Here is a 23760-nt window from a genome sequence, read left to right on the forward strand (position 1 = left end):
CTGATGACTTATCCATATAATAGAATAGCCTCACAAGTGATGACATCTATTTCAAATGTTAGGCATGGAGGACCAAAAAGATTGAATTCATAGATTAGTAAATGTGATATAGACTTTCACAAGTCATGCAATTGTGATATAGACTTTCACAAGTTATGTTTAGATTATATGTATGATGTAAATTAAAAATTTATGTACTTTATCTACTCAAGTATTTTTTGTGGCTCAATGCATATGATACAACAATTAATCTAAGTGTTTTTTTACTAAATTTACAAAAAATTGGACAAGTCATTGGTGAATTATCTTAATTAATGTTAGTGAATTCTCAAGCCACGTTAGTAAATTTCCAAGTCATGTTAATGAATTCCCAAGTCATATTTGTGAATCTCAATTTAAGTCATATTTTTATTAAACAATCATATACTAAGTGGAGTTTCATATTTTCACAAAATACAATACCAATATTCTCATGCCACGTTAGTGAATTTCAAATGGAGCTGATTATACATTCACCAGCATAAAATTTGACAAGTCATTAGTAAATTATCTTAACTGATGTTAGTGAATTCCCAAGCCCTTTTAGTATATTCATAAGTGATATTAGAACTTTTCAAAGCTTAGTTTTTGAAATTGTGAGAAACAATCTATTCTCAAGTAGGGTTTCATATTTTCACAAGATATGATAGCAATATTCCCATGTCATGTTAATATATTCATAAGTGATCTTGTAACATTCTAAAAGTTTCTCTGATATTAGGAAAAAATTTATTCCTAAGTGGGGTCCATGTTTTCTCAAGTTATAATAATAATTTCTCATTCTACATTAATAATTTCAACAGTCTTATGTTATCACAGCAATTACACTTGCACATAATTAAACTTGAAATAGACATCAGTAATATGTTACACTAATTTCAATATATATACATCATATTTGCACCCTTTTCACATACAAAATATCCCATCTACCTAAATAGTACTTGTGCAGTCTGCTTTCTAAAGAATAACATAAACTGCAAACTTATTTACATGACTTGTCACCACCATAAGTATAAAAAATATGGTGTGGATGCCTATACAAAAAGTCATTCAATAGCAAAACACACTAAATAAATAAAAACCATATACATTTCAATTTCAAACCAATTAATATGCATATGGTTTTCACCCCCTTTCAATCCTTACATCTATTATTGGATTAGGATTTATATATCTATACTTGGTATATCCAGCTTAATTACATCTTGAGTAATGGTACATGTAACATCCCAAATTTTAAGTCCCTAATTAACTAAGCTTAATGAGGATGATTAAGTAAGTTGAGGTGGTGTGTAGCTAGGAAAGTCTAATAATCATATTCAATTGTGTTTCAGTCTTAATTATGGATTCAATATCAAGTTGGGCCAACCGAGTATCGAAAAGAGAAGAAAATGGAGATATAGTATTGATGTGCCACACATTACAGTATGAATCATGTCTACTATGGTGTACAAACACAACTAATACAAGAAGGGGGCCTCGCTATGCCATGCACCAAGGCACATGAAGTGTCTGCTGAGACGCACAACCATTTTCTATAGCTTATCCATGGCAAGCTAAGACAGAAACAGAAAGAAGAGAAAGGAGAAAATGAAGAAGGCATGCTAAACTCTTTTAGGGTTCATTTTTGGATGACATTAGAAGTATTTTGAAAGCTACACATACTAAAAGTAAGTATCATACTCATTAATCTCCCTATCTCTTTCACATTTATGTGTTTATGATTAAGTTTTGATAATAGAAGATGATTTTCGGTCTATATTGGTTATGATCCATATCCATTGACTCAAATGGAGTTAATAGAAGTATATTAGAGATTTAAACCTAGATATAATGAATTTTGGTATCTTTGGTTGTTGGGCTTCATAAATATGCGAAAATGACATTAATGATAGTTGTTGGAAGAGTGTGATACTAATAATAGTGATAGAACACATTTATTACTCACTTTTATTTATCAATTAAGACCCTTTTATTAATGATTTATCACCTTCAAGTTCACACATTACATTAGATTTAAAATTTTGCCTAAGTTTCTAAGTTCAGTGCACTAGGGGCATTCTGGTCTAAAAAATAAAATTTTGAGAAAATGTACAAGAAAAATTTACAAAGTGTATTTTATGTCCAATTGATGAGTGGTAAAATTATATTTTTCAAATTCATTTTATTTTTGAAGTAATTAAATAAAAAAGTCAACACTCTCTTAAATGTCTTATTTTGACCTAGTTTTCAATTTGCCTTTATGTGAAAAGTTTTATATAATTTTGTGCAGCCTAAAACTTAGTTAATTTAATAAATTCTCCCTCCTAATTATGAATTTAATTCTGGACATTAATTAGATTTTATTATATCACATGCTATTTAATTGAATTATGTGATTTATGTGACATAGGTAACATGTGACTTGTACATCAATTGCGCAATTAAGGTTAACACTCCTTGAGATCAATAGCTAATGGTTTGCACGTGAATTATGATTATTTGAGGGATTAAATCAGCTTAAATGATGTAGATGATACATGAGAAATTACACACACATTGGAATTATCTTCCAACCAATAAGAGGTTACCACCTTGCAAATGTGACAAGGCTTCTATTTTCATTTTAATTTCTTTTCCTTTTTTAATTAAGCTTCAGCTAATGGGAAACACTTAGGAGCACGTCCAGACACCTTATTTTCAGATCCAACACTCATCTCATTCATCTTCCACATTTTCTCTCTCTTGTTCATAGTGTTCTTCATTTTCTCTCTTTTTTCTTCATTTTCCAGCACCATAACCTCCATTTTTAGCCACTAAACCTCCACAAAACTCATACCATTCTTCCCCTCTCTTCATTTTTATTCCATCCCTTCTATTTTCACAAGGATTGAAGCTCATTTTCATCATTCAAGAGTTAAGGAGTTTGGCCTTCACAAGTAATCACAAGTAATCACCTAGTACCATTGAACCACAGGTTCAGCCTCAACTTTGTTATGTAGGAGAGGTTGGAGGATCGAACCTGGGGAGGCTCTCCGTAAGGGGAATAATCCGCACACTACTGCGGGAAAGCCTTTGTCTCCTGATGCTCACCGTAAGGGGTGGAGTCGCCCTGTTGTGGGGCCTGGGGGGAGAGTGTCCAGCGTCACAAAAGACCTCGGGTAGGCGGGGTGAGCAGAGGGCTGTTACATAATTTCTTCACCAATTGGTTAATTGAACTAGGGACTTTAATCTAAGACCTAGGAAAGTTAACTAATTAGGTTAATTAGCTTAGGATAATTTTTTTAAGTCATGACAGCTTTAGTCAAGAGGAAAGGAAAGCTAAACTTAGCGTAATCATGAGAGGATAATGAGTTTAAAATTAACTAATCTCTAGGGTTTCATTATTGTAAAAAGGGAAGTTCATTTCACTCACTTTCACTAGCATTTTAATTACTTGCACATTAGGTAATTAGTTTAGATAATTAGCTAGGTAACTAAATTCCTACAAACTTTAGTTAATTTATTTCACTAGATAACTTTCAATTAGACTTAAAACTATTCCTTGAGAGATGACCTAGGGTTGACCTTATATTGCATTAGGGTTACCTTTAGTTTAATTTTGAGGATAAGCGACTAATCCCTATTAAATGGGAGTTCAATGGTTCATTAATGTTATTGAGAACTAAAGAGAGTTAATAAACCTAATAAATAGGTTCAAATTCATACAAAGTGGGCATGGGGCAAATTAGAAGTAGAGAAATGAGAGTTGAATTCTTGTGTTTGGCAATGTCAATGGAGATTAATTTGGTCTATTATAGATTAGCTCTTGGACACCAATTTAGCTCATGAATTCAAGCTTGGAAGCTATAATATTGAGGAGTAAACCTTTGACCTCTCAAAGGTTTGAGGTAATTAAGGGAACTCTACTTTGGGTAATTATATATTAATTGTTATATGATGTAATTTATATGTGTAGTTTGTGAATTTTGACTTGTGATGAGTTTAACATGTAATGAAATCTTATGTTTTCATGATTTCTTGATGTGTATTAATTATGCAAAAGTGATAGTGAAATGAGTTTTACAGTGGCATATGTAATGTTTAAAATGAAAGTTACTTCATATTGTGTTTTGAATGAGTAGTTGGTGATAAACATGAGAGAGAGGAGTATAAGAGGTTAAAAACAATGTGTTTATGTGATATAAGTGGAAATAAAACTTAATGTTCACTTAAGTAGCACAGGATCATGAGCCCAATGTGTTTTTATGATAATCAATAAATGAAAATATGAAAATGACTGAGCATTATCTATGGCATGATCAGTGAGTGGGAGTTTGCCTAAGGATTAGGAGTAGAGAAAAATCCATATAGTATTTAGGCTGCCCTCTAATACACGGGGGTATAGCCTTATCTCATAGTTTGTTGAGGGACTAGAACCTACCTTTCTCCATCATTTTATCGAGGAGAATAGCTTAAGGTATGCAACATTATAAAGATTTGAGAGTAGGGAAAGCCATCGTCCGAGAATGAGTCATATGATCTTTGGTAGGTCACACCTCATGATTGGTGAGCTTAGGTAGTCTAGTCACATAGATGGAGCCATATTCAATGTTATAGCCCACAGTTTCAATTTTAGAAAACAAGGAGGGTATAAGGTTGGTTGATCATTGTTAATGTAAACTTATAACATGTCACATAAGTGTGATATGGCAAGTCACATGGATAATAGGTCATAGTCATATGTCTAAATGTATTATGACAATAGACCTAGTGTATGCGAGTTGGAAATAGGTTAAAGGTGTAATGATAAGTTTTGATATGTAGTTAAAAATGATTTAAGAACTTGGTTTTATATGCATGTGTTAATTTACAACTAATATATAACTACATAGAGTAGGTATTACCTTAGTGACTAAGTAGCTATACTCACCCCTTTCATTTAATACTTTACAAGTTCTAGCTTTAGTGTAAAGAGAAAGAAGGCTCAAGAGGCTAAGCATTAGTTCATTTCTATTATATGCCTCTAGAATTATGTTTGATGTTGTGTAATAAAATATTGTTGCCAATTTTAAGTTGCATATTATTGCACTTGCATTATTTTATTGTTGCAAATGTTTGAATTGTATTTTAGCTCTGAGTATTTTGTGTATGATAAGATATATTTGCTGATAGGGCCAAAATACTAGTGCAAGTGTAAAAATGATGTTTTAAACATGTCATGATTGATTTTTTATGCAATACAATGAAAATTACCTCCCCCTAATGTTTTTGAAAAATGGGGTTGAGGAGTGATTTTTTATTATATTGTTATTTAAGTGCATGTGACATGTTGTAGTGATAATCCTAGGTCCAATGGATATAGTCTGGGTGTTAAGAATAGCTTTTGGTACTTGTTGTGGGTTTCAGACACCCTTTTTTTTGTGAAAAAGTTGTGAAAAGTGGTTAAAATGTGTTTAGGTGTCCAACTTTCTAATTTGACTTGTTTTAGAAGCATGCCATTAGCTAGTTCATGAGAGGAGCTTTCCATAGACACCTAAATTATGTTATTTGGACATTGGACAGAGAATCAGGACATGTCGAAAGTGTTGAACCCTAGTTTTGATGATTATAAAATAAGAAGGTTATGTTTGATAGGTTCAACAATCACAAATCAATGACTCATAAGGAAATTAATCAACTTAAAATTAAATTTCTATAAGAACTCACTGGTTTAGAATAGTTTCCTTCTTCCCAACTAGGCAAAAACACGTAAAATATTCTTTGATCTTCTTACGTGGTGTTTGTCACAAAAGATTAAGTATTTGACTTAATCTTAATCTTTTATACTATCTAAATAGTGTCTCAAGTTTTCCTAGACCAAAATCTCATTATTTGTGCTCCTTCATTGTTTTCTTGATCTTTGATCCTTATTCCAGAATAGTGACCTTATTTCAAAATAGCTTATTCCCCAGCAAGACTTCCTTTTTCCCAAGTATCATCCCTTCTACTTATTTAGGAATAGCCTATTTTGAAATAGCAGTTCTTATTCTAGAATAGTGGTTTGATCTTCGTGAGCCTATGCATTAAGTTTTTTTGAAGTTTAGCTTGTTTGAGAATAGTTTGGTCAGGAATAGCTTATTTGGGAATAAGCTTCTCTATAAAATCTTTCAGATCATCGTCTCATAACTTTATTTTGATATATGCTATTTACTTTGAAATAAGCTCTCTACATTTTCATTCAATTTATTCTTCCTTATTCGTGAAGAGCCTCACCTATTTCAAAATAATCACACAAGTTTATACTCTATTTCGTGCAAGAAAAATAGAGGTTTTCATGACCTTTGCTGAATCATTTCCTTTCACATTTTGAGTGTTATGTTAATCATATAATGTCTCTAGAATCATTCTAAATGCATTCTTGGGATAAGTTGAGCTCAGTTTGATCTTACCCATAAAATCCTTTGTACCATCCCAAAATTTTAAAACTCAAATTTATAAAAATAAAATAAAAAAATATCTATAATTAAATTAAAATTTAAAATAATTTAATAGAGATCCAGAGTTTGAATTTTTTTCAGCAAAAGTTTGATTTTATTTGATTTTTAACTATGGGAAAAATTACTAAAGTTGACCCGGGCTTTTGTGCTATAATAAAAAATATTGGGCCATTTCTTGTAATTTTCCCCAAAGCATTAGATCAGCAATTTAAAGAGCAAAACAAACGTAGAAACTAAAAAGAAAGAAGGAAAGAAAGAAAACAAACACGAGAGAGAGAGAGAGAGAGAGAGAGGAAAAAGAAAGGAGAAAGAAAGGGAGTTAGGCTCGGATCTAGGAGGTTTTGTGGCCGTTGCGAGCTCGGCTACGTGATAGGTAAACTCCCTACATCAATCCTCTTCCCTTTCTCTTTGTTTTTCTCAATTTTGGAAAATGAAATTTCTAAAATTTGATCCAAAAGGCTTTATTCTTGTAAGCTTTTGTTTCTTTGGATCCTAGGGAGGATGTTTTGATTTTTTATATAGTGATCTAATATTTTGAGTGGATAATTGGATAAAAAGAGGTGTTTTAGGCACAAATTAAACCCTAAGAGATTGGGTTTTGCTCCCCAATGGTTTAAGCCTATTGATTTAATTATAATTTTGCTATTTGAACCCAATAAGATTTAAATTAAGGTTTGGTTTTCATTATAAGGACTAATGGTGAAAGTTGGTGACACTAAGTGAAGGATTTTAATTAATAAAAAATTATATAAATTGGAAATTAGCCTAGTGATAGCTAATAAATGGTTTTGGTGGTTAAGTGATACTATGTGAATGGTTGGTTTAATATATGGACCATTAGGATGGATTATGGCTTATAGACCCAAGTTGCATGGTATGAGTTATAATCTTCATTAATGCTATTTGACATGATAAGTGATGTAGATCACTTATATGCTGTAGGAATTGTTGGTGGAAGTTTTCTGAAGTTAACGAACAAGCCGAGCCCTATTTTGTACAAGAGGAACCCTTTTGATACCAAAAAGTTGAGGTAACAGGGGAATTTATATTTCTTATTACTTTGTTTTAGCTATTTTTGAATAAATATTACTAGCTAGCATGCATTACATGTTTTAAAAGATTAAATGTACTTTATAAGGGGTTATGGGGTACTATTTTGATTATAGTGCAAATATGTTTTCTAATTGTTTAACAACAATGTTTTTATGAAAACGAGATTTGTTTACATGTATTTTAATCATAAGGAATAGAAGTTGCACTTAAAGAAGTGTAATTAAGTAAGGTACCTTAGATAGGCTAAGGAACCGTTTAAGGGAGATTTATAAATGTTATACTACCTTAGAGTGTTGAAGTGGTCAATACTCAGGAAAGATAGATACGAATAAAAGGCATGATCTCAGTGGGAGTTCACCAATGAGAAGGTGTGGACTTTTGATATTCTATGGCACACTGCCAGTACTCAGTATTGCCTTATGTATTGTGGGCTCAGTGTACTAAAGTGGTTAGTGCATTGAGTGTTCGACACCTCTCAGTGGGGGAGGGAATCCGACATATGAAGTGTGAGGTTGAGTACCTAGGCCAAGATAGCTCTCACATGGAGAGTAAGTCAGACTGGCTCTAGGAGGGAGTTAGCTTTAACTGCTCAGGATTCACGTCGAAGGGGCATAGGCGGTTCGGTAGATTAGATCATGCCTTAGATTATGTTTTGTGCCTATGGAGGTACCAGTAGGTATAAGGTTTACCTACGAGTTAAAGAGTGCCAGGGGGCATTCTATTGGTCATGAAAGGTCATACCAGCCTAGGTCATGCATTCATGCATTTTAAATGGCTAAATTATATACTATGTTGAATTTATTATTCATTTATTTGATTATGGCTTGCTTTATATAATCAATGTAGATTTCTCTGTTACTGAGATTGTGGTTGTCTCACCCCTTTCTTTTCAATATTCTAAGTCCAGCGAAGGAACCAGTGGAGGACAGGGAAAGGAGCAGAGCTAGGGGTTGTTTGTGAATTGTAAAGAACTGCAACCCCTTTCTTTTGTGCAAATCTATTGTAATGTATTTAAGATTAGGGTGCCAGTAGGATATGATTATGTATATGTGCGTGAGTATGTGTGGATTGTATGGCTTGTGTATGAATTTTTGATTGCTTGTAGACTTGTGGCTAGGAAACTTGGCTATGATATGTGGTTTTGATGGATTTATTTAGTAGACCAAGTTTCCACTACAAGAAAATATTTATTTTGGTATATATGTGATTTCATAAACAAATGCAAAGTGGTTACATTGCAAATGGTGTGCTGTGGGCAAACATATACCTTGGATAGAGAGAGTGGGTGCGTGGGCCCTACAGAGATCTTTGAGCCAAGTGAAAATGTTTAGCGTGTGTATTCATATGTGTATATGATATTTGGAATAGTTTTTGGCCACTCTTATGTGATTTGTGCATTTTGGGGGTTTAGAGTCCATTTTGGGAAATGGCACCCGAGTAGTCAAATTTTGGTATGAAGAGTTTTTCTACCATTTAATGTTCTATCAGGTGTTTTTAGTCCTATTTGATGTGTCCAAAGTGTTCCCACAAGTTTGTGACCATTAGGATGAGATTTGGACAATTTTGAAAATGGTTTTTACCAAAAACCTGCACTTTTGTATCCGAGTGTCCAAATCTTAATCCGACCGTTGGATTTCTCTAAATTTTGGGTCTCAAGTAAAACCTTTTAAAGATTTGTGTGGGCTTTGGAATCACTTTGATCGGATATCAGACAGAGAAAAGGCGCACTCCAAAATTTGGTCCGGAGGAGCTGTCATGACAGCAATATATGTTGATGTTGTAACATGCACAAAATTTAATTCATCTGTTGGATCTTTCTAAAATTTGGTATGCTAATAGTACTATTTAAAAGTGACATGTGAGATTTGGAATTGCTCCAATCGGAGGTCGGATGATGAAATGGTGCACCCCGGAAGTTAGTCCGGAGGTGCTGTCAAGCTGTCATGATAGCAAAAATAATTAATCTTTTAATATATCTAATTTTTAATCCGACCGTTGGATCTTTTTTAAATTGAGTGCACTTATAGTACCCCTTGAATGTGATGTGCGAGATTTAAAATTATTTCGATCGGAGGTCGAATAACGGAACGGCACCTCCTAGAAGTTGGCCCGGGAGGGCTGTCTGTCATGACAACATCTTTTTATTCCACTTTTATCTAGCTTGCTTCCGTGCGCTATAGGTAGAACCTATACTTTTTTTTAAGGTTTTAAATGATTTATTTATTAAGTTGGTTAGAGGATCAACTCCTTAATCACACTTAGTTTATTTAAAATATGTGATTTTTGGATAACACTCGGGGCAAGTGTTACATCCTTATTCCTAAATAAGCTTCTCTCTTTCAAAATAGCATTCTTACCTACCTTGTTAGAACATTTAATGAAAAGTTGTGTTACTTTCCTTACTTGCCGTAACAGAGAAAGCTTCACCAAAAAGCACTATTCCATTATCCCAGTTTAATGATTATTCAAATATCTCAAAGAAAAGAAGCCATTGACTCTAACAGCTATATTTATAAGAGTAACAGATCCTTAACGAGCTTCAATTATAAATGCAAACATTTATGAAGGTGGAGAAGATATGAAGTAATATGAAAAAGCTTAAGTTATTCATATTTATTGTTCACCAACCTACTGAGTGTATATTTATTTTCAGTAAGTTTCATTGATTATATATCTACTCTGAGAAAGAGTACTTAACAGTTGTTATTTACTTTTGAACATACTTTGTTTACCTCTATTTTACTGATTAATAATAAAGCAACTTAAACTCAGAGAGTTTAAGTAGGTTACTTCATTACCTTTGTAAGGGGAAGTGAGACAGACTTAGTTTAAATCTGGAATTGTAGTGAGGCTATCAAGAGCCAAGATTAATCTTGGTGAAGATAATGGAGAAATCTCAAGGAGAACTTGAGGACCAGACGTAGGCTCAAGTGGTTGGAGTTAAATCAAAATAAATATTTAAGCAAGCTTATTCTTCTTTATCTTCTCTTTGCTTAGTGATATCTCTCCAAACTCTCCTTCATATTTTAGTTATCATTTATCAAATTTTTATAAAACCTAATTCACCCTTATCTTAGGTGGACTTTCAAAAGTTCTTCGATTTGCTGTCAAATGATAACATAATCTACTATCATTAATGTACAACATGACATGGCACATGGGCACTTAAGCCACAGTGAGCGTCACAAAGAGCAACATGTTGTGGCACAATGTGCACAAGCCGCGGCACATTACCCTGTTCTATAGTAAATGAGTTGTTCTTCATTGTTTTCATTCTTTTTTACTCCTTCGAGGTATTCCATGCTTCCATAACCTTTTTTTTACTCTAATTGATGAGTCAATGGATGATTTGAATATGTTTTAACTTTAGAAAACTTGGGATCCCTTTATTTGAAAACTAAAACTTAGTAATATACTTAATGAGTTAATCCTTTAATTGCCATGAGTTTTGTTAGTTAATTATGTTTAGTAGTGATGGATTTTCTATTACACCTTCTTATTTTGAAACTGTGACTCTCTTCGCTTAGTGTGTGGTCATCTTGGGGGATGTGCAATCAGTGGTGGTTTTCAAAAAGATATTGTTTTCATAATCTTTAATATAGCTTGGTCAATTGAGGCATGTCAATGATTTCTGCTGTAATCATTGTAAAGCTATAAATTTTTCTTATACATAAATGCTTTTGTAAATACAGTTGCATTATCAAATGTTTATCCAACACTCATAAATAAATCCTTCCATTTTACTTTATTAACCTCAGGGAGTAGTGAAAGAGCATTTTGTGTTGAATATGGCAAAGAGGGTGATATACCTTCAAGCTCTTACCTAGAGGGCCTAGAGGGAGATTTTGGCAGTGATCATAGTAAAAAATATTCCATCTTGCATCCACAATTACTCACAGGTTAATAGTTCTTTTACTGAAATACTTGCCATAGAGGAAATAAACCTAAAACAATTAGGAGCAACATATAAATTTATTACTTTACAACCATTATTCTCGTAATCTCAACTATGACTACAACAATTTAGCATCCATGTTATATTTTTCAATATCGGCATACTTTTCATCACATAACAGAAAAAAATCAGCATCTACATTACAACTTTCTTTTTTCACTCAATTTTTTCAACACTATTTGTGTCTTACTTCACAACTATCCTTCTCGTAATCCCAACTATGACTGCAACAATGCAACATTCATGTTATATTTTTTAACATCGACGTACTTTTCATCACATAACAGAAAAAAAAAAATCAACATCCACATTACATCTTTCTTTTTTTTTACTCAATTTTTTCAACACTATTTATGTTAGAAATCATTTATTGTGTATGTATATATATATATATATATATATATATAATCTATAAAATCATGAACAAGATCTCTTTTTTCTTAGCTATAGAAGATAAATAATGTAAAATATCATTTACAAAGATACAAAAATTGTCTTTCACCTAAAAGAGAAGAGACACCATAAAAGATAAAGAAGAGAAAAAATGTAAAACTTTAGATTCTTCACACAAGAGAAGGAAGAAGATGAAAAAGAAGCAATGCATGTAATTACCTATCACCAAGAGGAGGAGAAAATGATGGCTCAGGTGACAATCCACTCTATCAAAAACTATGAATTTTTGCTCACATGATAGCAGATTTTTCACACCCAAAACAAACAAAGAACACAAGCATAAATTGATATCTTTTAGTGTTCAGTAGAGAAAATTTTGTAAAGTTAGCTATATTTTTTATTTCAATTAAAGACCATGGTCCTTAATTGAGATTTCAATATTTTAATGGTCTTTAATTGGGATTAATGTCCTTAGGGGTCCTTAATTATCATTTTCCCATACATGAATCTTCACCTTGAATATATGTAGTCAAAATTAATAAAAAAAAATTAAATAACCATGCAAGTTGTTTACAAGAAAGAAAAACCATTCCCTAAAGTTAAAAGGGATTTGGTTCTAGTTCATATTTAATTTTTTTATTACTTACAGGTATTCTATTATAGAAGGTAATCTTGTTTGAGACACGATTAAGTATTAAATGTGATCGAACCTTGGTTACATTATGAGGGGCTAGACTCAACCCCATTAGGTAGATTTAAATTTTTAATATATAATTTTTATATAAAAATTTTTTTGTGAAACTAACAATTATAGCATCTTTATTTTAAATTCTATATTCATTAAAATAATAAATTATTAAAAATACAAAATAAAAAATTATTAAATTTGGATAGTCTATATTGATGTACTAAAAATGGATCAGTTAAAAGTCAAGCTCTAACAAAAAAAACAGTTAAAAGTCATACATTTTACATGTTTATCTAATTTATAGATTTAAAACTAGTAAATGGCCTAAGTCCACCTATTAAATCTAGATAATCATGAAGATTGTTTTGAATTTTGGAAAAGAAATATATCTTGATAATTTTTAAGTACTAATGAAATCTAACCGCTATAATTAAGAAATCCATTGAGTGATTCCATATCCTTAATTTATAGATGAGTCAATGTTTACTCAGATTAAATTAAAGCCACATCACCAAGTAAATCCTAACATCAAACCTGTTTCAAGAGCCTTGAATCCAACCTAATATGATTAGTACTTCATTGCATCCCACATGGAGAAGTTAGCTTTGACAAAGCACTCTAGGGCAAAAAAACCAAAATCATTATGAAATTTGGTGATAATTGCTCACGAGATAGCTGCAAGCATAAGAAATCATGAAATATCAACAACATTTGGATGAATTCCTAAGGTGACTTTAGCTTTCCCCATGCAAAAATGGAATTAATAGTTTGTGCGATCATCTATATGCAAGCATTTAGATTGGTTAAACGTTTGAGTACTTGAGTGCTGTATCCTTTGTCACTCCATTATTTCTCTTACCTCTTGTAATTTTCAAACACTTTAAGCTAAATTTTTCTTTCACATAACGGTAACAGAAGGCATGTTTATTACCACTATATATTACTCGTACAGTCCTAATAATTGAATCATGTCTATGAGATACTATTATTACTTCTCATGACTCTATTGTCTCCTTAATATTTTGGAGAAACCACGACCACCACTCAAGTGTCTTTATCACCTATTATGGCATATGCCACAAGAAACATTTCATTATCTGCATTGTATGCACATGCTAACTGTAAGATCGCCCTTACTAATTCTCTTCTCAAACCAACACATCACTAGTAATCATTCGAATTAACCCTAAGAGGATTACCCAACTATATCTAACTATTTAAAAGCCTTTTAGAACATAAAAGGTATTTTTTTCGACAATTAGGATCTCAAGTTTAAACTTTATAAAACAAATCAAATATGATTTTATTAAGTAAAGAACTAAGTATAAATAAGTATGGAAGCATAGGAATACCATTTGATATTAAAAAAAACTCAAAATTAGTTAAAAAATAATGGCTTATTTTCCATGCAGCACATGTTGAATGAAGTGTTTTGATGATAACAAAACTAAGAGAAACATATTTGTTACTAGTATAGATTGAATTCATGAATCAAGTAACAAAACCTCAAGGAGATAAAGTGCACATGAAGAACTCTTAATGAAATTATCTTAAGTATACTGCACATGAAGAAATGGAAATGAGTAAGAAGAAACAAATAATAGAATCTACATGAGCATGATAAGAGAAAGAAAGAAGAATCAAAATAAGAAAAAGAGAGCCTATATAGGTTACATTTATTTTATTCTTCTCTTAGATAAATTTATGAAACTAATCGAGATCTTAAACATTAATTAAAGTAAGATTGCATCATATAGAAAGTTATAGGCTCATAAGTCCTTTAAGGTTAAAAAGTCTTATCTACACATGATTACATGCACTTGTGATTCATATTGTTTCATTTACGCTTGGATTATAAGTGTCCTATGCAAGTTTGATCATCCATTGTGCATATAGGACTTTGAGGATCTTATTTAAAATTAAACCACACCTAGACCATGCTTGAATTAGAACATCAAAAGTGAGGACATAGTACTCTATGCTAGTTCATGCTTGGACATCTTTGTGTCCATGTTTGATTGGCAAGTCAATGTAGAGAAATGTCTTGATTAAGCTTCTATAATCTAATTCACACTTAGATATTATTTTTATTCATGCTTGATTAATGCTAAATGTAAGCTTGAAGTATGCCTAAGAAGCTATCCACGCTTGAATTTTGTTGAGTCCATGCTTAAATGGAAAAGATACTTGTTAACTTTCAAATTTGACTTAGAGAGAGTCTTGACATTGAACAACCTATCTAAGCTTGGTTTAGAAGTTGAAAAAAATGTGTTTTACATCATAGAGAGGCAAGGTGCCTCTGTACACTTATTCACACTTGGTACACAAATTGCCCATGAGTATTTAGGCTTACAGTAAAGCTTGGTGCTTCAACTTTCATCATACACACTTGAACCTTGATTGGTCCATACTTGGATCAAAGTGAAGTGATAAGTGAGCAAGAGTGAAGATAGCTCATCTACACCTGGATCATGCTTCTGTATGTATGAATGAGAGTTGTGACAGCATTTCACATAATTCATAAGAAAAGTGCTTTATCTATTTTTAATCACTTTAGCACTTCTCTAATGACTATAATTTGTCTCTTAAGAGTTCTAATGGTCCAAAAAACATTTCTCTCAATATATAAGAACTCATTTAAGTGAGTGATAACAATATTGAATGAACATTTAGTGTCTTGTATTGAATTTTTATTTGTCATTCCATGAAAATGCTTTTAAGAAATTTATAAGCTTTCATTGTTTTATATCTACTCTTTTTAGAAAGTCTTTGTTGTGAAAAGCTATTTCATTTTGTCTTTTGAAATCATAAAATGGATATGAAATTGTAACATCTTACTTGTATAAGTAAGTTTGTTGTTGAAAATCAAGATTGTTTGTGTCTTGTGGTTGTATTGTGGTGGCAAGTATTAATAAAAACTTGTGTCTATAGTAAAAAGTCTCAAATGTGATATTGAAGACTAAGGTAGGTCGAGTAGTAGGTTAATCAATTGTGTGTACTCTTTTTTTCCACTTAAAACTCATTTCTTACTCACAAATTTATGCATAAACTGTTCTACACTTTATTTCATCTTTAGTTTTAAAAAGATTTTAAAAATTATCAAGAATACCTAATCCATCCCTTCTCTTAGATGCCAGCCTAATTCTATAATGCAGGTGCTATACACTGCAGTATATTGCACATAATTTGATAGAATTGTGCTGTCATATAAGAGCATTTGGGGCAACTTTCGACATGCCTCATTTCTCCGTCCAACATTCAATCGAGGTGATCTATATATTTATAGAAAGCATTTTACATAAACTTACTAATGGCACAGGTTTTACTCCCAAAAGATGTCACTTAAAGGAGTTGGATGCCTAAACACATTTTCTCCCCTTTTTACAATTTTCACAATATAAGGGTGTTCAAAAAATGCAAAAAACATATGCCAAAGCTACAATTAACATCTAGACCATACTCAATGGACTTAGGATAACTTAGGCAACACACCACATGCACATAATAACAATAATATTTTATTTTTAACCCTCAACCCCTTAATATAAAAAAACAACTGGAGAGGTTTATCATGGCATAATTTCAAATTAATTTAACTATAATAATATTACAACTTTTCCTACATTTGCACTAGTATTTTGACCTTATTAGAAATAATCAAATTTACATACAAACATTTTAAGGCCCAAAATACAACAATCAAATCATGAAAATATCTATAGTACAAGTATACTAAAAATGTATTCCTAGTTGGTAATATCTTTATAATTACACAAAAATAAATTAAGATGGAAAGCTTTACAATAGGAATATCAAGTTTCTAAGCCTCTAGAGCTTTTCCCTATTCATATTATAGCTAGAGCCTTTAAAATATTAAGAGAGAAGGGTGAGTATAACCATTTAGTAATCAAAGTACATTTATCCTATGTAATTGCATATTAGTTGAGATTTAAACATACACATATATATGGAATACATGTATATAACCACATAAGCACACATATCTCATATCACACATGCGCATAATCATTATGCTTCTCGCAATCACCTTACAATGATTATGGCCATAATACAAACAATCATTAGCAACAACGATTCAATAATCATAGCTTACCACAAACTTAACAACCTTGTGACATGTCGAACCTCCTTATGCCTTTTAATTGAAACCATGGGTTATAATTCAAATAGGGCTCTGTCCATGTGAATTAAATATCCAAACTCACCAATCGTGAGGAGTCACTAGCTAAAGATTGGCATACTCACTTTCAAACCATGGCTTTCCCCGTTCTTGAATCCCTAAGATGTCATAAACCTTAAGCTAGTATCCTCAACAAACAGGTGGAGATAACTAGGTTTGAGTCCCTCGACAAATAGTAGGAGAAGGTTTGCTTCTCAATTCTAATGAGTGGCAGCCATTACTATGTGAATTTTTATTTACTCCTCTCCCTAGGCAAACTTTTGCCAAAATGATCATGCAATGTCTCACACTTACATAATGTATTTATATACATACATTTGTAACTCACAATAACAAGCTTGTTGTTTTTAATCATTTGATAGGTTAAAACATGTGAGCATCATAAATGATTCTTCTCATCAACACATATCAAATACCCTCAGCTAAAAATAGTCACAAAGCATGTCATCAATTTCCTTATGTATTTCACATCATGCTAGTGCAACAACACATTCAACTCATACTTAATCACATCATATTATTATTAACCCAAATGATTAACAAAACCTCATTGCTTAATTTGAACATTATTAAAATCATGCAATTCAATCAGTTATATCCATTAATTCATTTTCAAAAACATAAATTAATTAATATACAACTACACATAAAAGATTTTCCCTAGTTCCCTCAACCCTTTAAGAAGTCAAAGGTTAGCCTTTCAAACAATTCACTTCCAAGCTTGCTCTCGAGCTTAAAATAGTGCATGAACGATTAATATACAATTAACTATGCTGATAACCATTAATATCATCCTAAATAGGTTTTCATTTTCTTATTTCAATAGTTTGACCATCCTAACTTCACTTTTATTTATAAATACTCATACATATTATGCACATTAACTTCCTTTAATTTTTTCTTGGCCTCATTAACTCCTTTAAGATCATTAATGTCACCCAACAACTTCCAAAACCCATAATTAATACTCAATTTTCAAACATAAATATCTAACAACCACCATTGATGTGTAAGATCTACAATCATTGTTTTAAACAATTCAAATAACCCTAATTAACTCTATTGAAGTTAATGAGATCAAACGTATAGCTTTTATAGATAGAAAATGACTTTTATGAACAAACCCTAACTTCAAAACTTCTGACAAATGGAAGAAGAAGGAAGAAGGAAGAAGAAAGCTTATGAAACTTACCTTTTATGCTTGCTAGCCTTAAAATGCTCTAAAATCCTTTAGACCGCAAACCCTAATAAAGCTCTCAATCTTTCCTTCATCTCTCTAACTCAAAACTTTTGCCTTCTCTCTCTTTTGTTTGTGCGTGTGTGTGTGTGTGTGTGATTCATGACTTATCGCTATCAAAATTGGTTCATGCACTACAGCACATGTCACGTGCATGTGCCATGGCGTGTGGCACAAGGAGGGTTCCTTCGTGTTTTTAGGCTATTGTGCTAAGGCACATGACACGGCATTTGGCATAAAGGCATTTTTCTTTGGTTCCTCCCTTTTTTAAGGTTTAAGTGATTCAATTTCACTCTAGATCCAAACCTAGGGTTGAAAATGCAACTCAAAATATTCATTAGTCCTCTCTGACCACATACCATACTAAACTTACTTAATTACCCTTAATTAACTATTAACATGAGGTTAATTTTTAAGATATTATACTAACAATAAAGTTCCCTTATATGATCCACTTAAGTAAGAACTATCTATATATAGTATGGGCCAAGCATCTTTCATGAAACCTTTTATGCTACATCTATAGGCAACGAACAAACATTTAAATCTATTGTATGGCTCAGCTTTCCATTTTGTAACTATGGTCAAATCACTTTCAATTAGCCTTTAACATATCTAGGGAATTAACATGCATGACTTATCTGGCCAACCATGTATTTAAGCCAAAACTTTCTCTTTACCTCTATATGTTTGACAAGAACTAAGTTTCAAGCTATATTCTTTGTATATGTCTTATCAATATCATAAGGAGACTTGCCTATAGATGCCCTCAGCTCATCAATTATTATGGTTGAGGTTAGTATTGATCTAGTATTGTGGGCAACATTAAGATTGTCTTGTACAAAATAAACATGTTTATTCTTGAAAGTTCTTACACTTAAGAAACCATTACTTTTTAACCCGTCATTATTGTACAACAGCTAATTCACTCTAAAACTTCTAAAAATTAACTTACATAGTTCAACAACCTTTAGCATATATTAGCAACAAAATTATAAATAAAATTTCAATTTCAACAATATCACAGTGTAGTTTGTACAACAAAAAGTTCATCTTATATGTACTTTACTACCCCATTGAAAACCCCCATTAAATGCAACTACTACATATTAAATGAGTCAAGATCACATCTCTGTTGTTATTTCATCAACAATTGACATTCAAGATAATGACACCATTTAAATTTGTCACTTAGTTAAACAACTAGATTTACTTTGTGTACACTAGAGAGTTACTAAGATTACTAAGCTCTGTCACCCAACTCTCAGCTTTTTCCTATTTTAGCACAAAAATGGTGGACAACAACATTAACCAAAGCTCAACAAAAAAACTTTGAACCAAAACACTAGTTAGGACAGATAGATTTTAAAATCTATGCACCTCACAAGTTATGTCTTATCATTGAAGTTGAGAAACCTTCAACTCGTAGAGCTAAGAGATCTTTCTACATTTGTCTTTACTCCTCCCACTTTCAATATGTTTCTTTCATTTTGATTAAGGACAAAATTGTCTCTTCGCTCACAACTAAACTCACAAGAAGGGCCCTCAGGGCATGTAGTGCATTTTCAAATTTTATTGGGCCTAATATGCAATTTTTTTATGTTTTGAGGGCCCTAAGTGAGAATCTCCCTATTTTTTTTATCATATGCATTTGCCACTTTTTCTATTTTATAACATAATTTTCAATTTATTTTTAAAATATACAGGATAGTAAGTTATAAAAAATAAGCTTATATGAGATAAATATTCATTTATTTTTAAAAAAAATTGCACATTAAAAAATCACGTGTGACTAATAGTAAAAAAGATAGGTAAAAAACCTATCATGAGTTGTCTATATTATATTATATATATATATATATAAAAGATAATATCACAATAATTTTTTAATTTTACTCCTAATAATCACAATTAACATTAGTGGGTATAACTCACAATTAATGCCCCTTTTCCCTTCTTAAGACAATAATAGCAAAATTATTTATTTACCCAAAATTATTATGGCGCCTCTTGTATTTAGGGATAAAATAATTTTTTTAAAAAATATTCTATAAATAAATATGGAGGAAATATTTAAAATTAGTTTATATATAGGATAGGAGGAAGTACTATAATATTAGCTATGTTATTTGCATAATTTTAAAATCATTATTTAATATATGCATATTTTTTTATTTATTTTTAATTTTGGTTATAATTGTAATTTATAAATACTATCATAACATAAATTATACTCCCTCCGTTCAAAAACATAAAGCATTTTTTGAGGAGTTGAATGTTAAAAAATATAAGGCATTTTTAGTCTTTCAAGGTGTAATTATTACCTTTTTTTCAAAAGTGCTCTTATTGATAATGAATTTATATTTATTGTAGGGTGTTTAATAGAGGTAAATATAAAAAGATAGGGTTAGTTTAAAAGTAGATAACTACTTTATTAGGGGTGAGATTCAGTTAAAAATACTTTACATTTTTAAACAGAGAGAGTTGTATAAAATTAGTGATGCATAGGCCAATAAATTCAAAAAGGAAACAAGTTGATTATATTTTAATTTACAAGAAGTGAGATTTTTAAAAATACTATTTATATTTTTAAATGTACATAATGCTTTAATGTATATTAAAAAGTTACCCTTAATTATTATAAGAGTAATGTATGTCAAATCCTAATTTTTAAATCTCTCCTTATGCAATTGGGAGTAATATGGTTCAGGCGAAATGGAAATTGAAGCCCATAAATTAAAACTTACAAATTATTTGCCGGGTTATTGCTTATTTGGTAAGCTTAGAATTTTTGTTAAACTTTGAAAATTCATAACTAAATCTAAAAAATTCATATGAGGATGCTCTAAAATTCTCTTGAAAGATATTAAAGTCATTGAAGTGTAAAAATACATTTTAAACCTTTTTGGTTTCAAATGGCACAGTTTATTCATTTTTCCAAATCTACTCTGTTTTTTTGACAAAATCTATGTCATAATTTGAAAAATTTGTAACTCAAGTTGTACATGTCCAAATGATTTGGTTTAGGACTTTTTAGAAATCTCTATATGTCTAGTTTTATCAGAAAAATTTTAAATTGGATATGGGTTACTACACATTAAATAATAAAACAATAACCCTCCTCTAAAAAGAGCCTAAGCTGCACAAGCCTAATCATGCATATTAAAATCATGATTTCAAGGCTAGTTTAGAACTCTAAATTGGCCACCATACATCAACACATATTATTTATACATACCAAAGCCTCATCATAAATTTACATAGCTTATGGGCTTATTTATACATTTCTCATTTCTATCAAAGTAATACCATAGGAAAAATTATTTTTCCTAATCTACTTACCTTTACTTCTTGCTCTAGCTCTTCCTTTGGAGACTTATAACCTAACATGGTTAGTGGTTAGTGGGGTGAGATTTGAGAGAATTTCAGTAGTAAACAATACCATTTAAGCATATAAAGCAAAAGTTTCATACATAAAATATACTTGTATTACATGACTTCATAACTAACTTATTAACATGTTACATGCTCATACCATGGAACACTTAAAAATAGAGTTTCAAATGTTCATTCATGATTCATAAAATAAAAAAAAAACTAATCATACATATCATCATACAAGCATAAATACCAAGCATGCAATAAAAGGTAAGTTTACTACCTTTTGGTTTTACTATTTTTTTTTGTTTTCCTTGGTTCCATTTGATCCCCCATGACCAAACCTTCAATTCCTTTTCCATGACACTCATTAACCTTAAATATTTGCCACAGAATATTTATTACAATTGTTAGAGCCAATAATCACATTACCAATAAATGATAACTTACTCTTTTTTTAATTCTTACTTTCATTATCTTAATTTTTCACTTTATTTTTCCTTTAACATAAATTCTTGCATCAACATTTTCCCACTCAATTTTTCATAAAGAACTAATTCTTGAACTCAAATTTGACCAATTCTAACTCCTTCCATTTGAACCATCCTTAACAGTAACTGTATGTCTTTGAGACCCTAAATTATGGTTTCTTCTAAGCTATTTTCATGCTTCATATGTATGTGTCTCAAGGCTAGGTTCTAAATTATATTTCATAAACTTAAATACTTAACTAATCACTGCTTAATTTTTTGAAAAATTGGACAACATTTCTCCTTAAAAATTAGCCATCCAAAAATTACATAAAACTTAAAATCAAGCTACCATTCATTAATAATCAATAAGTAACATCTCTATGACCATTCCTAAGTCCTTTTCTATCATTTAGTCATCAAAATATCAAGCCTTATTATCTTTAAAAAAACAGGACAGTATCTTATCATCATGAAAACTCAAGAAAAAAAATATGAAAAATAGCTAAAAAAAAGCTTTTCCATACCTCTTCTCAATGCACTAATTTATTCTTGTTTTCTTCACTATTTCCTCCATCTATGTCACTCCAAACTCATCCTCTTGAAAAACTAAAACCATAGAAATGTTCCTCTTGATGAGAGAAACAACTTTTATGAAGATACTTTGAGGTAGCAATGTAATTTTAATGATTATTTTGGTTGATTTTCTTTTTCTTTTTTTAAACCTCTCATGTGAATCCATGGAAGAAACTTGCAATTTCTCTCTCTGTTCTCTCCTTCGTCGGACCAAAATGATGCAATGAGGGAGAAGAAATGGGTGTGGTGGGTGTTTTAGTAGAAGAATGAACCAATTTTGATAATATTTAGATTCTAAAATATCTAATTTCCCATTTTATTTCAACTAATATTTTAATCAATTTTGAACCATGTAATTGCCTTCCTTCTTCTTCCATTTCAGATCCTACTTGACGTCACCACTCCATTTAAATGGGCTCAATATGGGCTCTTGCTAAAATTAACTTTTAGACATACCAAAAATTAATATTATCTTAACCTAATGCAATTTAAATTGTAAAGTAATTTTTTTGAGTAATTCCTAACCAATAAAATTGCATAATTTATCCAAATATTTATTTTTATTTAATTTTGTAACTTTATTGATTATTTTTCAAAATTAATCTTAGATATTTATGTTGCCCTCTTGGACCTTATTTATTTCTTTTTAGCTTATCTTGGATATTTTTAAACTTCAACTTGCTCATTTCTTAGTTCTGAATACTTTCTTAAAGTCTATGAAAATATTATGCTTCTACCTAAAAAAGGCTTTAAATGTACTATTTGGTCTTTAAAAATTATTCTTTCTTTTCAAGTCACCTTAAGAACTTTTGATTACTCGAACTCAATAACTTATTGAATTTTAACATATTCTTGAGCTTTTAAGCCAAAAATTCAGGATGTTACAATGTATTGCAAAATAGAAATTATTACTTAGATTTTAATTTACATGAGATAATTAATAATAAATTCAAGGATATTTTTTGGGGACATTTTTTTTATTATGGGGGGACTTCATAAGAAGTATATTTTTTTCACTTGATTTCAAAACTTTCCACATATTAATCAAAGGAAAAATATAAATATATCCTAGAAATAACACACTTCAAAATAAAATGAGTAATTATTTTTATCTTTAATATATATGGTCAAAATAATTTTTATTGTAGAATAAACTATTATTTAAATTTTAATTTATGTAAATTAATGAAATATGTGATTTTGAGTACATGAAAATAAATTATTTTTATTTTAGATTAATGAACATTGTAGACTCTAAAATATTATGGAAAAAATACTCTGGATCTTGAACTTCTAAAATGTGCGAAATGAATCTTACATTTTTAAATTC

This window comes from Prosopis cineraria, unplaced genomic scaffold, assembly GCF_029017545.1.
Source record: "Prosopis cineraria cultivar Desert tree isolate PC_DT_omini unplaced genomic scaffold, ASM2901754v1 PC10, whole genome shotgun sequence".
NCBI classification, from domain to species: domain Eukaryota; kingdom Viridiplantae; phylum Streptophyta; class Magnoliopsida; order Fabales; family Fabaceae; genus Prosopis; species Prosopis cineraria.